The following is a 13,763-nucleotide window of genomic DNA, read 5'->3' as shown; positions in this document are numbered from 1 at the left end:
CGAGAGTTGTATAGCAATACATAATCACCTATATTAAACTCACTCTTTTGTATCCTTTTGTCATGCCATCTGTTAACTTTTTCTTTAAACAACTTGGCATTTTCGTAGGCTTGGGTTCTCCATTCATCAAGTGAGCTAATATCAAATAACCTTTTCTCACCGGCAAGTTTAAAATCATAATTAAGTTCTTTAATAGCCCAATAAACCTTCTGTTCTAGTTCGAGAGGTAAGTGACATGCTTTTCCATAGACCATTTTATACGGATACATACCCATCGGATTTTTATATGCAGTTCTATAGGCCCATAATGCATCATCAAGTTTCTTGGACCAATTCTTTCTAGACCTATTAACAGTCTTTTGCAAAATTAATTTGAGTTCTCTATTACTCAATTCTACTTGACCACTAGACTGAGGGTGATAAGGAGATGCAATTCTATGATTAACATCATATTTAGCAAGCATTTTACGAAAATCACCATGAATAAAATGTGAACCACCATCAGTCATTAAATATCTAGGGACTCCAAACCTCGGAAAAATAACTTATTTAAGCATTTTAATAGAAGTGTTATGATCAGCACTACTAGTTGGAATAGCTTCTACCCACTTAGTAACGTAATCAACAGCAACTAAAATATGTGTATAACCATTAGAGGAAGGGAAAGGTCCCATATAGTCCAAGCCCCAAACATCAAATGGTTCAATAACAAGTGAATAATTCATAGGCATTTCTTGACGTCTACTAATATTACCAATTCTTTGACATTCATCACAAGATAAGACAAACTTATGGGCATCCTTGAAGAGAGTAGACCAATAAAAACCAGATTGCAGTACCTCATGTGCAGTTCTATCTCCAGCATGGTGTCCTCCATAAGCTTCAGAGTGACACTTGCGTAGGATCTGTTCCTGTTCATGCTCAGGTACACAACGTCTATAACACCATCTACTCCTTCTTTATAAAGATGTGGGTCATCCCAAAAGTAATGCCTCAAATCATAGAAGAACTTTTTCTTTTGCTGGTATATGAAACTAGGCGGTATAAACTTAGCAACAATGTAATTAGCATAATCAGCATACCATGGAGCAGTATGAGAAGCATTTATGACATTTAATTGCTCGTCAGGAAAGCTATCATAAATAGGTAGTGGGTCATCAAGCACATTTTCTAACCTAGACAAGTTGTCTGCAACGGGGTTCTTAGCTCCTTTTCTATCAACAATATGCAAATCAAATTCTTGTAGCAAGAGAACCCATCTAATAAGTCTAGGTTTAGCATCTTTCTTTTCCATAAGATATTTAATAGCAGCATGATCAGTGTGAATAGTTACTTTAGAATCAACAATATAAGGTCTAAACTTATCACAAGCAAATCAACTGCTAAGAATTCTTTTTCAGTAGTAGCATAATTTCTTTGAGCATTGTCTAGAGTTTTACTAGCATATTGAATAACATTTAGTTTCTTATCAACTCTTTATCCTAGAACAGCACCTACAACATAATCACTAGCATCACACATCATTTCAAAGGGTAAATTCCAATCAGGTGGCTGAACAATAGGTGCAGAAATCAATGCTTTCTTAAGTATTTCAAATGCTTCTACACAATCATCATCAAAGAAAAATCGTATATCTTTTTGTAATAAATTAGTCAGAGGCCGAGAAATTTTTGAGAAGTCCTTAATGAACCTCCTATAAAAACTGGCATGACCAAGGAAACTTCTTATACCTTTGATGTCCTTGGGACATGGCATCTTTTCAATATCATCAACCTTGGCTTTATGAACTTCAATACCTCTTTCAGAAACTTTATGCCCCAAGACAATACCTTAATTAACCATAAAGTGGCACTTTTCCCAATTCAAGACAAGATTAGTTTCTTCACATCTCTGCAAAACTCGATCAAGGTTGCTCAAGCATTCATCAAAAGAAGATCCATAGATGGAAAAGTCGTCCATGAAAACCTCACAAATCTGTTCACAAAAGTCAGAGAATATAGCCATCATGCATCTTTGAAAGGTAGCAGGTGCATTACATAAACCAAAAGGCATACATCTATAAGGAAAAGTACCAAAAGGGCATGTAAAAGTAGTCTTTGATTGATCTTTGGCTGACACAGGTATTTGAGAGAAACCAGAATAACCATCTAGAAAGCAAAAATGTGTATGTTTGGACAATCTTTCTAGCATTTGATCGATAAAAGGTAAGGGGTAATGATCCTTTTTAGTAGCCTTATTTAATTTGCGGAAATCAATTACCATCCTATAACCTATAATAATTCTTTGAGGAATCAATTCATCTTTATCATTAGGAACAACAGTAATACCTCCGTTCTTAGGGACACAATGGACAGGGCTTACCCACTGACTATTAGCAACGGGATAAATTATACCTGCCTCAAGGAGCTTTATTATCTGCTTTCTTACCACTTCTTTCATTTTAGGATTCAGCCGATGTTGATGATCACGAACTGGTTTAGCATCTTCTTCCAAATTAATTTTATGTTGACATAGAGTGGGACTAATGCCCTTAAGATCATCAAGAGTATACCCAATAGCAGCGCGGTGCTTCTTCAGAGTTTTCAATAATCTCTCTTCCTCATGCTCTGAAAGGTTAGCACTAATAATAACAGGATATATCTTTTCTCATCAAGATAAGCATATTCAAGAGTATCAGGTAATGGTTTAAGCTCAAACACGGGATCACCCTTGGGTGGAGGAGGATCCCCTAGGATTTCAACAGGTAAATTGTTTTTCAGAATAGGTTCCTGTTTAAAGAATACTTCATCTAATTCCCTTCTTTCATTCATAAACATATCATTTTCATGGTCTAGCAAGTATTGTTCTGAAGGATCACTAGGAGGTACGGCAATAGAAGCAAGACCAATAATTTCATCCTTACTAGGTAATTCTTCTTCACGGTGTTGTCTACTAAATTTAGAAAAATTAAATTCATGAGTCATATCATCTAAACCGATAGTAACAACATCCCTTTTGCAATCTATGGTAGCATTAATAGTATTTAGGAAGGGTCTACCAAATATAATGGGACAAAAGCTATCTTGTGGGGAACCAAGAACAAGAAAATCAGCAGGATATTTAGTTTTCCCACACAAGACTTCAACATCTCTAACAATTCCCATCGGTGAAATAGTATCTCTATTGGCAAGTTTAATTGTAACATCAATATCTTCTAACTCAACAGGTGCAATATCATGCATAATTTCTCTATAAAGGCTAATAGGTATTGCACTAGCACTGGCAGCCATATCACATAAGCCATGATAACAATGATCTCCTATTTTAACAGAATAACAGGCATGCCTACCATAGGTCTAGGTTTATCTTTATCACGGGGTTTAGCGATTCTAGCAGTTTCATCACAAAAATAAATAACATGCCCATCTATATTATCAGACAAGATATCTTTAACAATAGCAATATTAGGTTCAACTTTAACTTCCTTAGGAGGTGTATATGTTTTAATATTGCTTTTACGAACCACAGTTGAAGCTTTAGCATGATCCTTTATCCTAGCAGGGAAAGGTGGTTTCTCAACATAAGAAGTAGGAACAATAGGATCATTATAAGTGATAGTCCTTTCTTCAACTTTAATAGGTGCAACTACTTTTACTTCTATGGGAGGATGATATTTAAACCACTTCTCCTTGGGGAGATCAACATAAGCAGCAAAAGATTCACAGAAAGAAGCTACTATCTCAGAGTCAAGTCCATATTTAGTGCTAAATTTACGAAAAATATCGGTATCCATAAAAGATTTAACACAATCAAAACTAGGCGTCATACCTGACTCCTTCCATTGTCGAGGTCCCAATCTTCAGAGTTGCGTTTAATTCTTTCCAATAAATCCCATTTGAATTCAATAGTCTTCATCATAAAAGAGCCAGCACAAGAAGTATCAAGCATGGTGCGATTGTTACCAGAAAGCCGAGCATAAAATTTTTGAATAATCATTTCTCTTGAGAGCTCATGATTGGGGCATGAATATAACATTGATTTAAGACTCCCCCAAGCTTGAGCGATGCTTTCTCCTTTGCGAGGCCAAAAATTATATATGTAATTGCGATCACGATGAACAAGATGCATAGGATAAAACTTCTGATGAAATTCCAATTTCAATCGTTTGTAATTCCAAGACCCCATATCATCACATAGCCTATACCATGTCGATGCATGTCCCTTCAAAGATAAAGGGAAGACCTTCTTCTTAACAACATCTCCGGGTACACCTGCAAGCTTAAATAACCCACAAACTTCATCCACATATATTAGATGCTCATCACGATGTTTTGTTCCATCTCCTAAAAGAGGATTAGCTAGCAGTTTTTCTATCATACCCGAAGGAATTTCAAAGGAGATATTTTCATTTTCAGTAGGTTCAGTAGGTTGAGGAGCAACTCTTTGCTCTACTGGTCGGGGTGAAGATACCCCGAACAAGCCCCTCAGAGGATTACTTTCCATGGTAACAAGTGACAGTAAATTTCAGCACACTATACAAATGTTTCCTTACCAAATTCCACCTACCAAAGGCGCTTCACTCCCCGGCAACGGCGCCAGAAAAGAGTCTTGATGACACACAAGTATAGGGGATCTATTGTAGTCCTTTAGATAAGTAAGAGTGTCGAACCCAACGAGGAGCAGAAGGAAATGATAAGAGGTTTCCAGCAAGGTATTCTTTGCAAGTACTGAAATAAGTGGTAACAGATAGTTTTGTGATAAGATAATTTGTAACGAGCAACAAGTAACAAAAGTAAATAAGGTGTAGCAAGGTGGCCTAATCCTTTTCGTAGCAAAGGACAAGCCTGGACAAACTCTTATATGATGTAAAGCGCTCCCGAGGACACATGGGAATATCGTCAAGCTAGTTTTCATCACGTTCATATGATTCGCGTTCGGTACTTTGATAATTTGATATGTGGGTGGACCGGTGCTTGGGTACTGCCCTTACTTGGACAAGCATCCCACTTATGATTAACCTCTATTGCAAGCATCCGCAACTACAACAAAAGTATTAAGGTAAACCTAACCATAGCATGAAACATATGGATCCAAATCAGCCCCTTACAAAGCAACGCATCAACTAGGGTTTAAGCTTCTGTCACTCTAGCAACCCATCATCTACTTATTACTTCCCAATGCCTTCCTCTAGGCCTGAATAATGGTGAAGTGTCATGTAGTCGACGTTCACATAACACCACTAGAGGAGAGACAATATACATCTCATCAAAATATCGAACGAATACCAAATTCACATGACTACTAATAGCAAGACTTCTCCCATGTCCTCATGAACAAAAGTAACTAGTCACAAAGCATAAACATGTTCATAATCGGAGAGGTATTAATACGCATATAGGATCTGAACATATGATCTTCCACCAATTGAACCAACTAGCATCAACTACAAGGAGTAATTAACACTACTAGCAACCTACTAGCACCAATCCTGGACTTGGAGACAAGAATTGGATACAAGAGATGAACTAGGGTTTTGAGATGAGATGGTGCTGATGAAGATGTTGATGGAGATTGCCCTCTCCCAATGAGAGGAGCGTTGGTGATGACGATGGCGATGAATTCCCCCTCCGGGAGGGAAGTTTCCGTGGCAGAATAGCTCCGCCAGAGCCCTAGATTGGCTCCGCCAAGGTTCCGCCTCGTGGCGGCGGAGTTTCGTCCGAGAAGATGGCTTATGATTTTTTTCCCATCGAAAGACTTCGTATAGCAGAAGATGGTCACCGGAGGGCCACCAGGGGGTCCACGAGGTAGGGGCGTGCGCCCAGAGGGGTAGGGCGCCCCCCCACCCTCGTGGGCAGGGTGTGGCACCCCTGGTGAAGTTCTTACTCTCAGTATTTTTTATATATTTGGAAAACATCTTCCGTGAAGTTTCAGGACTTTTGGAGCTATGCAGAATAGGTCTCTAATATTTGCTCCTTTTTCAGCCCAGAATCTCAGCTGCCGGCATTCTCCCTCTTCATGTAAACCTTGTAAAATAAGAGAGAATAGGCATAAGTATTGTGACATAATGTGTAATAACAGCCCATAATGCAATAAATATCAATATAAAAGCATGATGCAAAATGGACGTATCACAAGAGAACCCATCTAATAAGTCTAGGTTTAGCATCTTTCTTTTCCATAAGATATTTAATAGCAACATGATCAGTGTGAATAGTTACTTTAGAATCAACAATATAAGGTCTGAACTTATCACAAGCAAATACAACTGCTAAGAATTCTTTTTCAGTGGTAGCATAATTTCTTTGAGCGTTATCTAGGGTTTTACTAGCATATTGAATAACATTTAATTTCTTATCAACTCTTTGCCCTAGAACAGCACCTACAGCATAATCACTAGCATCACACATAATTTCAAAGGGTAAATTCCAATTAGGTGGTTGAACAATAGGTGCAGAGATTAATGCTTTCTTAAGTATTTCAAATGCTTCTATGCAATCATCATCAAAAACAAATGGTATAATTTTTTGTAATAAATTAGTCAAAGGCCGAGAAATTTTTGAGAAGTCCTTAATGAACCTCCTATAAAATCCAGCATGGCCAAGGAAACTTCTTATACCTTTGATGTCCTTGCGACATGGCATCTTTTCAATAGCATCAACCTTGGCTTTATCAACTTCAATACCTCTTTCAGAAACTTTGTGCCCCAAGACAATACCTTCATTAACCATAAAGTGGCACTTTTCCCAATTCAAGACAAGATTAGTTTCTTCACATCTCTGCAAAACTCGGTCAAGGTTGCTCAAGCAATCATCAAAAGAAGATCCATAAACAGAAAAATCATCTATGAAAACCTCACAAATCTTTTCACAAAAGTCAGAGAATATAGCCATCATGCATCTTTGAAAGGTAGCAGGTGCATTACATAGACCAAAAGGCATACGTCTATAAGCAAAAGTACCAAAAGGGCATGTAAAAGTAGTCTTTGATTGATCTTTGGCTGACACAGGTATTTGAGAGAGACCAGAATAACCATCTAGAAAGCAAAAATGTGTATGTTTGGATAATCTTCTAGCATTTGATCAATAAAAGGTAAGGGGTAATGATCCTTTTTAGTTGCCTTATTTAATTTGCAGAAATCAATTACCATCCTATAACCTGTAATAATTCTTGGAGGAATCAATTCATCTTTATCATTAGGAACAACAGTAATACCTCCCTTCTTAGGGACACAATGGACAGGACTTACCCACTGACTTTTAGCAATGGGATAGATTATACCTGTCTGAAGGAGCTTTAGTATTTCCTTTCTTACCACTTCTTTCATTTTAGGATTCAGCCGGCGTTGATGATCATGGACTGGTTTAGCATCTTCTTCCAAATTAATTTTATGTTGACATAGAGTGGGACTAATGCCTTTAAGATCATCAAGAGTATACCCAATAGTAACACGGTGCTTCTTCAGAGTTTTCAATAATATCTCTTTCTCATGCTCTGAAAGGTTAGCACTAATAATAACAGGATATATCTTTTTCTCATCAAGATAAGCATATTTAAGAGTATCAGGCAACGGTTTAAGCTCAAACACGGGATCACCCTTGGGTGGAGGAGGATCCCCTAAGATTTCAACAGGCAAGTTGTGTTTCAAAATAGGTTCCTGTTTAAAGAATACTTCATCTATTTCCCTTCTTTCGTTCATAAACATATCATTTTCATGGTCTAGCAAATAATGTTCTAAAGGATCACTAGGAGGTACGACAATAGAAGCAATACCAATAATTTCATCCTTACTAGGTAATTCTTCTCCACGGTGTTGTCTACTAAATTTAGAGAAATTAAATTCATGAGTGATATCATCTAAACCGATAGTAACAACATCCCTTTTGCAATCTATGGTAGCATTAACAGTGTTTAAGAAGGGTCTACCAATATAATGGGACAAAAGCTATCTTGTGGGGAACCAAGAACAAGAAAATCAGGAGGATATTTAGTTTTCCCACACAAGACATCAACATCTCTAACAATTCCCATTGGTGAAATAGTATCTCTATTGGCAAGTTTAATTGTGATATCAATATCTTCTATTTCAGCAAGTGCAATATCATGCATAATTTCTTTGTATAAGGAATGAGGTATTGCGCTAGCACTAGCACCCATATCACATAAGCCATGATAACAATGTTCTCCTATTTTAACAGAAATAACAAGCATGCCTACCACAGGTCTAGGTTTATCTTTAGCACAGGGTTTAGCAATTCTAGTAGTTTCATCACAAAAATAAATAACATGCCCATCAATATTATCAGACAAGAGATCTTTAAGAATAGCAATATTAGGTTCAACTTTAACTTGCTCCGGAGGTGTATTGCTTTTACGAACCACGGTTGAAGCTTTAGCGTGATCCTTTATCCTAACAGGGAAAGGTGGTTTCTCAACATAAGCAGTAGGAACAATAGGATTATTATACCCCGAAGGATTAGCTAGCAGTTTTTCTATCATACCCGAAGGAATTTCAAAGGAGACATTTTCATTTTCAGTAGGTTCAGTAGGTTGAGGATCTACTCTTTGCTCTGCTGGTCGGGGTGAAGATACCCCGAACAAGCCCCTCAGAGGATTACTTTCCATAGTAACAAGTAACAGTAAATTTCAGCACACTATATAAATTTTTCTTTACCAAATTCCACCTACCAAAGGCGCTTCACTCCCCGGCAACGGCGCCAGAAAAGAGTCTTGATGACCCACAAGTATAGGGGATCTATCGTAGTCCTTTCGATAAGTAAGAGTGTTGAACCCAACGAGGAGCAGAAGGAAATGATAAGCGGTTTCCAGCAAGGTATTCTCTGTAAGTACTGAAATAAGTGGTAACAGATAGTTTTGTGATAGGATAATTTGTAACGAGCAACAAGTAACAAAAGTAAATAATGTGCAGCAAGGTGGCCCAATCCTTTTTGTAGCAAAGGACAAGTGAGGGAGTCCTGGATTAGGGGGTCTCCGCACAGCCGGACTATATCCTTGGGCCGGACTGTTGGACTATGAAGATACAAGATTGAAGACTTCGTCCTGTGTCCGGATGGGACTCTACTTAGCATGGAAGGCAAGCTAGGCAATACGGATATGGATATCTCCTCTTTTGTAACTGACCTTGTGTAACCCTAGCCCCCTCCGGTGTCTATATAAACCGGAGGGTTTTAGTCCGTAGGACAAGATACAATCATACCATAGGCTAGCTTCTAGGTTTAGCCTCTCTGATCTCGTGGTAGATCTTCTCTTGTAATACTCATATCATCAAGAACAATCAAGCATGACGTAGGGTTTTACCTCCATCAAGAGGGCCTGAACCTGGGTAAACATCGTGTCCCCTGCCTCCTGTTACCATCCTCCTTAGACGCACAGTTCGGGCCCCCCTACCCGAGATCCGTCGGTTTTGACACCGGCATTGGTGCTTTCATTGAGAGTTCCACCGTGTCGTCACCATAAGGCTTGATGGCTCCTTCGATCATCGCTAGCGATGCGGTCCAGGGTGAGGCTTTCCTCCCCGGACAGATCTTCATATTCGGCGGCTTTGCACTGTGGGCCAATTCGCTTGGCCATTTGGAGCAAATTGAGAGCTACGCCCCTGGCCATCAGGTCAAATTTGGAAACTTGAACTACACGGACGACATCCGCGGAGACTTGATCTTCAACGGATTCAAGCCCATGTTGGACGCGTTGTATAGTCTTGACGAGCATGACGTATCTCTGTCGTCGGACAGTGTTCGGGATATCGCTTCTGCAGCTACTCCGTCCATCAATCTGGAGCAAGTCGCGCCATCCGAGAGCGGAGGGATGGACCCCGCCATGGAGGCCGCACTCTCAGTGGCGATAGAGCCGGATACTGACTTCACCCCTTACGAGTGTCGTGTCGCCAAACCACTGGATTCATCTCCAGCCACGGACTCCGAGCCGCTCATATCCGTGCCCGTCGAGTCCGACTAGGCGCCGATCATGGAGTTCACCTCCGCGGACATCTTTCAGCACTCACCCTTCGGGGATGTGATAAATTCATTAAGGTCCCTCTCCCTGTTAGGAGAACCTTGGCCGAACTATGTCCGGCTAGAATGGGATGCGGACGACGAAGAAATTCACTGCCCACCCACCACCCACTTAGTAGCCACTATCGATGACTTAACCGACATGCTCGACTTGGGCTCCGAAGACTTCGACGATATGGACGACGAAGCCGGAGACGAACAGGATCCACCGCCCTCGGAGCACTGGACCGCCACCTCATCATATGATATATACATGGTGGACACCCCCAAAGAAGCCAATGGCGATGAGAAAGCGGAGGATGCCCCCTCCAAGAAGCAACCCAAGCGCCGACGTCAGCGGCGCCGCTCTAAGTCCCGCCACAGCAAGAGCAGTGATACCAGCACATGAGATAATAACACTCCGGATAGCGCCGAAGAGAACAATAATCCCCTCCAGCATGGCGCAGAGCTAGAGGACGAACAAGCTAGCCCCCCCCCAGAGCAGGCAGCAGATGGAGAACCGGAGGAGGAAAATTACATGCCTCTCTCCGAAGATGAGGCGAGCCTCGGCGACGACGAGTTTATCGTGCCTGAGGACCCCGTCGAGCAAGAGCGCTTCAAGCGCCGGCTTATGGCCACGGCAAGTAGCCTAAAGACGAAACAGCAACAGCTTCAATATGATCAAGACTTGCTAGCAGACAGATGGACCAAAGTCCTTGCGGCCAAGGAGCATGAACTCGAGCGCCCGTCCAAGAGTTACCCAAAACGCAGGTTGCTACCTCACCTCGAGGAGGAAGCATTGAAACCTCATTCACCAGTGTACGATGCGGCTGACCGGCCACTACGCGGCTGAGCCAGAGAGGCGTTTCAGCCTAAAGTTCAGACCGCACCCCGCCGCCACTCAGTCAAAAATACTAAGGCCCGGGGCAACATAGAGGACCTGTGAGACATCTTGGACAGTAAGGCAAAAATCTCAAGGTTAATATACGGGACACGAGCACGTGCGCCCACACGGGACGATGATCGTCGCGTCGGATACACCAAGAATAAATCCGGCCGGGCCGAATACAGCAGACAAGACTCATACGAACTACGTCGGGATATAGCCCGGCACAGAGGCGCCGCATACCCCCTATGCTTCACTGATGAAGTTATGAATCATGAATTCCTGAAGGGTTTCAAACCCATAAATATCGAATCATACGACGGCACAACAGATCCCGCTGTATGGATTGAGGATTTCCTACTTCACATCCACCTGGCTCGCGGTGATGATCTACATGCCATCAAGTACCTCCCACTAAAACTCAAAGGACCAGCCCGACATTGGCTGAATAGCTTGCCAGCAGATTCCGTTGGCAGTTGGGAGGATTTGGAAGATGCATTTCTTGACAACTTCTAGGGCACTTATGTGCGGCCACCGGATCCTAATGACTTGAGCCACATAACCCAGCAGCCAGGGGAATCGGCCAGGCAATTCTGGACACGGTTCCTGACTAAGAAAAATCAAATTGTAGACTGTCCGGATGCAGAAGCCCTAGCGGCATTCAAGCATAACATCTGCGACGAGTGGCTCGCCCGCCACCTCGGCCAGGAGAAGCCAAAATCTATGGCAGCCCTCACAACACTCATGACCCGCTTTTGCGCGGGCGAGGACAGCTGGCTGGCTCGCAGCAACAACACATCAAGGAATCCGGATACCTTGGATACCAAAGACGTTAACGGTAGGCAGCATCATAATAGACCAAAGCGCCGCAATAACAGCGATAACACCCAAGATACGGTAGTCAATGCCGGATTCAGAGGCTCTAAATCTGGTCAGTGGAAAAAGCCATTTAAAAGAAATACCCCGGCTCCGTCCAGTCTGGATCGCATACTGGATTGCTCGTGTCAAATCCACGGCACCCCTGACAAGCCAGCCAATCACACCAATAGAGAATGTTGGGTGTTCAAGCAGGCCGGCAAGTTAAATGCCGAAAACAAGGACAAGGGGCTGCATAGCGATGACGAGGAGGAGCCTCGGCCGCCGAACCCAGGAGGACAGAAGGGGTTTCCCCCACAAGTGAAGACAGTGAACATGATATACGCAACCCACATTCCCAGGAGGGAGCAGAAGCGTGCACTAAGGGACGTCTAAACGATGGAGCCCGTCACCCCGAAGTTCAACCCATGGTCTGCTTGTCCGATCACCTTCGATCGCAGGGACCACCCCACTAGCATCTGTCATGGTGGATCCGCCGCACTGGTCCTAGACCCCATCATTGATGGATTTCCCCTCACTCGAGTCCTTATGGACGGCGGTAGCAGGCTGAACCTGCTTTATCAGGATACAGTGCGAAAAATGGGTATCGATCCCTCAAGGATCAAACCCAGCAAAACCACCTTTAAAGGCATCATCCCAGGTGTAGAGGCCCATTGCACAAGCTCAATCACACTGGAAGTGGTCTTCGGATCACCGGATAACTTCCGAAGCGAAGAGTTAATCTTCGACATCGTCCCGTTTCGAAGTGGCTATCATGCACTACTCGAACGGACAACATTTGCAAAATTCAACACAGTGCCGCATTACGCATACCTCAAGCTCAAGATGCCAGGACCCCGCGGGGTCATAACAGTAAATGGAAACACAAACACTCGCTCCGTACAGAAGAGCACACTGCGGCCCTTGCAGCAGAGGCACAAAGCAGCCTGTTCAGGCAGACCACTCATTCGGCGTTACAGCCCCCAAACACCTTCAAGCGAGTCCGGAACAATCTGCAACAGGATCGCCTAGCAATCCGGCCCCCGTCCCAGTACCAGTGCAGCGACAAAATTCGTGCCGCACGTACATAACTACGCATTGAAAATACCATGGACATAGGCGGGGGCACAATCAGGGCACGCCCTGCATTGTGGCTTAACCATACCAGGGGCTATATACCTTTGACATTCCTTTTCTCTTTCAGGGCCTCACTCTTCGGAAGCCCTTTCCGGCAGTCTGATTGCCGGACACATTCCGGAAACAACAACCAAGGCAACAAGAACCTAGGATGAACACGGGAACCACCAGGTGGTCTCTAGTAATACTTGATATACCCGCTTTTCACTATTTATGCGTAGCTTGCCTTGGGATAGGACATTTCAAATTGTCCTACTTTATGCTTGTTGCACTACTTGTACCAGTACGCTTCGACGTATTATTCAAATAACAATGCATATTATTAATCTGTCATTGCATTATTTAAATTTTCCTCTTTCTCTTATATGTCCATTTACGACATTCCGCACCTGCATGCTCGGGTGCGGTTTGTACGCCAGGGGCTCTCGTTTACCCTGTAATACAGCGCAAGAAGTCCGAACACTTTCGACAGTGCGGCACCCCAAACTTATAGCATTATATGCATCAGCTCCGAATCATGTCTTGGGTCAAATGTTGGGTTGCCCGGCTCCCATGCTTTGGTACCTTATGTTCCGCTATATCGGCTAAGGTAGCAGTGGGAGAACTACTGCGATTGTGTCCCGGTTCTTCCGGACGAGCACCTCAGTAGAGAAAGCCAAGAACTGACTATCATGATAAGGCGAGAGACTGGTCGCTGTTCGAGAGGTCTCAAGTCCTTAAAGACTTTTTCCGCTTCGGGCGAGGAGTCAGCCTTGTCCGGCTTAGGCGTGTATAGCGCCCCAAATTCGGCCCTCTGAATACCAAGGGCTTCGCCAAAAATTTAAAATCATAGACTTCTATGGCTAAGTGAGAGTGATAAAGCATCATAGTCCGATTGTCTGGTTCGTTGCGCTGAACAC

This window comes from Triticum dicoccoides, chromosome 4A (assembly GCF_002162155.2).
Source record: "Triticum dicoccoides isolate Atlit2015 ecotype Zavitan chromosome 4A, WEW_v2.0, whole genome shotgun sequence".
In the NCBI taxonomy this organism is placed as follows: Eukaryota; Viridiplantae; Streptophyta; class Magnoliopsida; order Poales; family Poaceae; genus Triticum; species Triticum dicoccoides.
The sequence above is the reverse complement of the archived record's forward strand: the minus strand, read 5'-3'. Positions refer to the sequence as shown.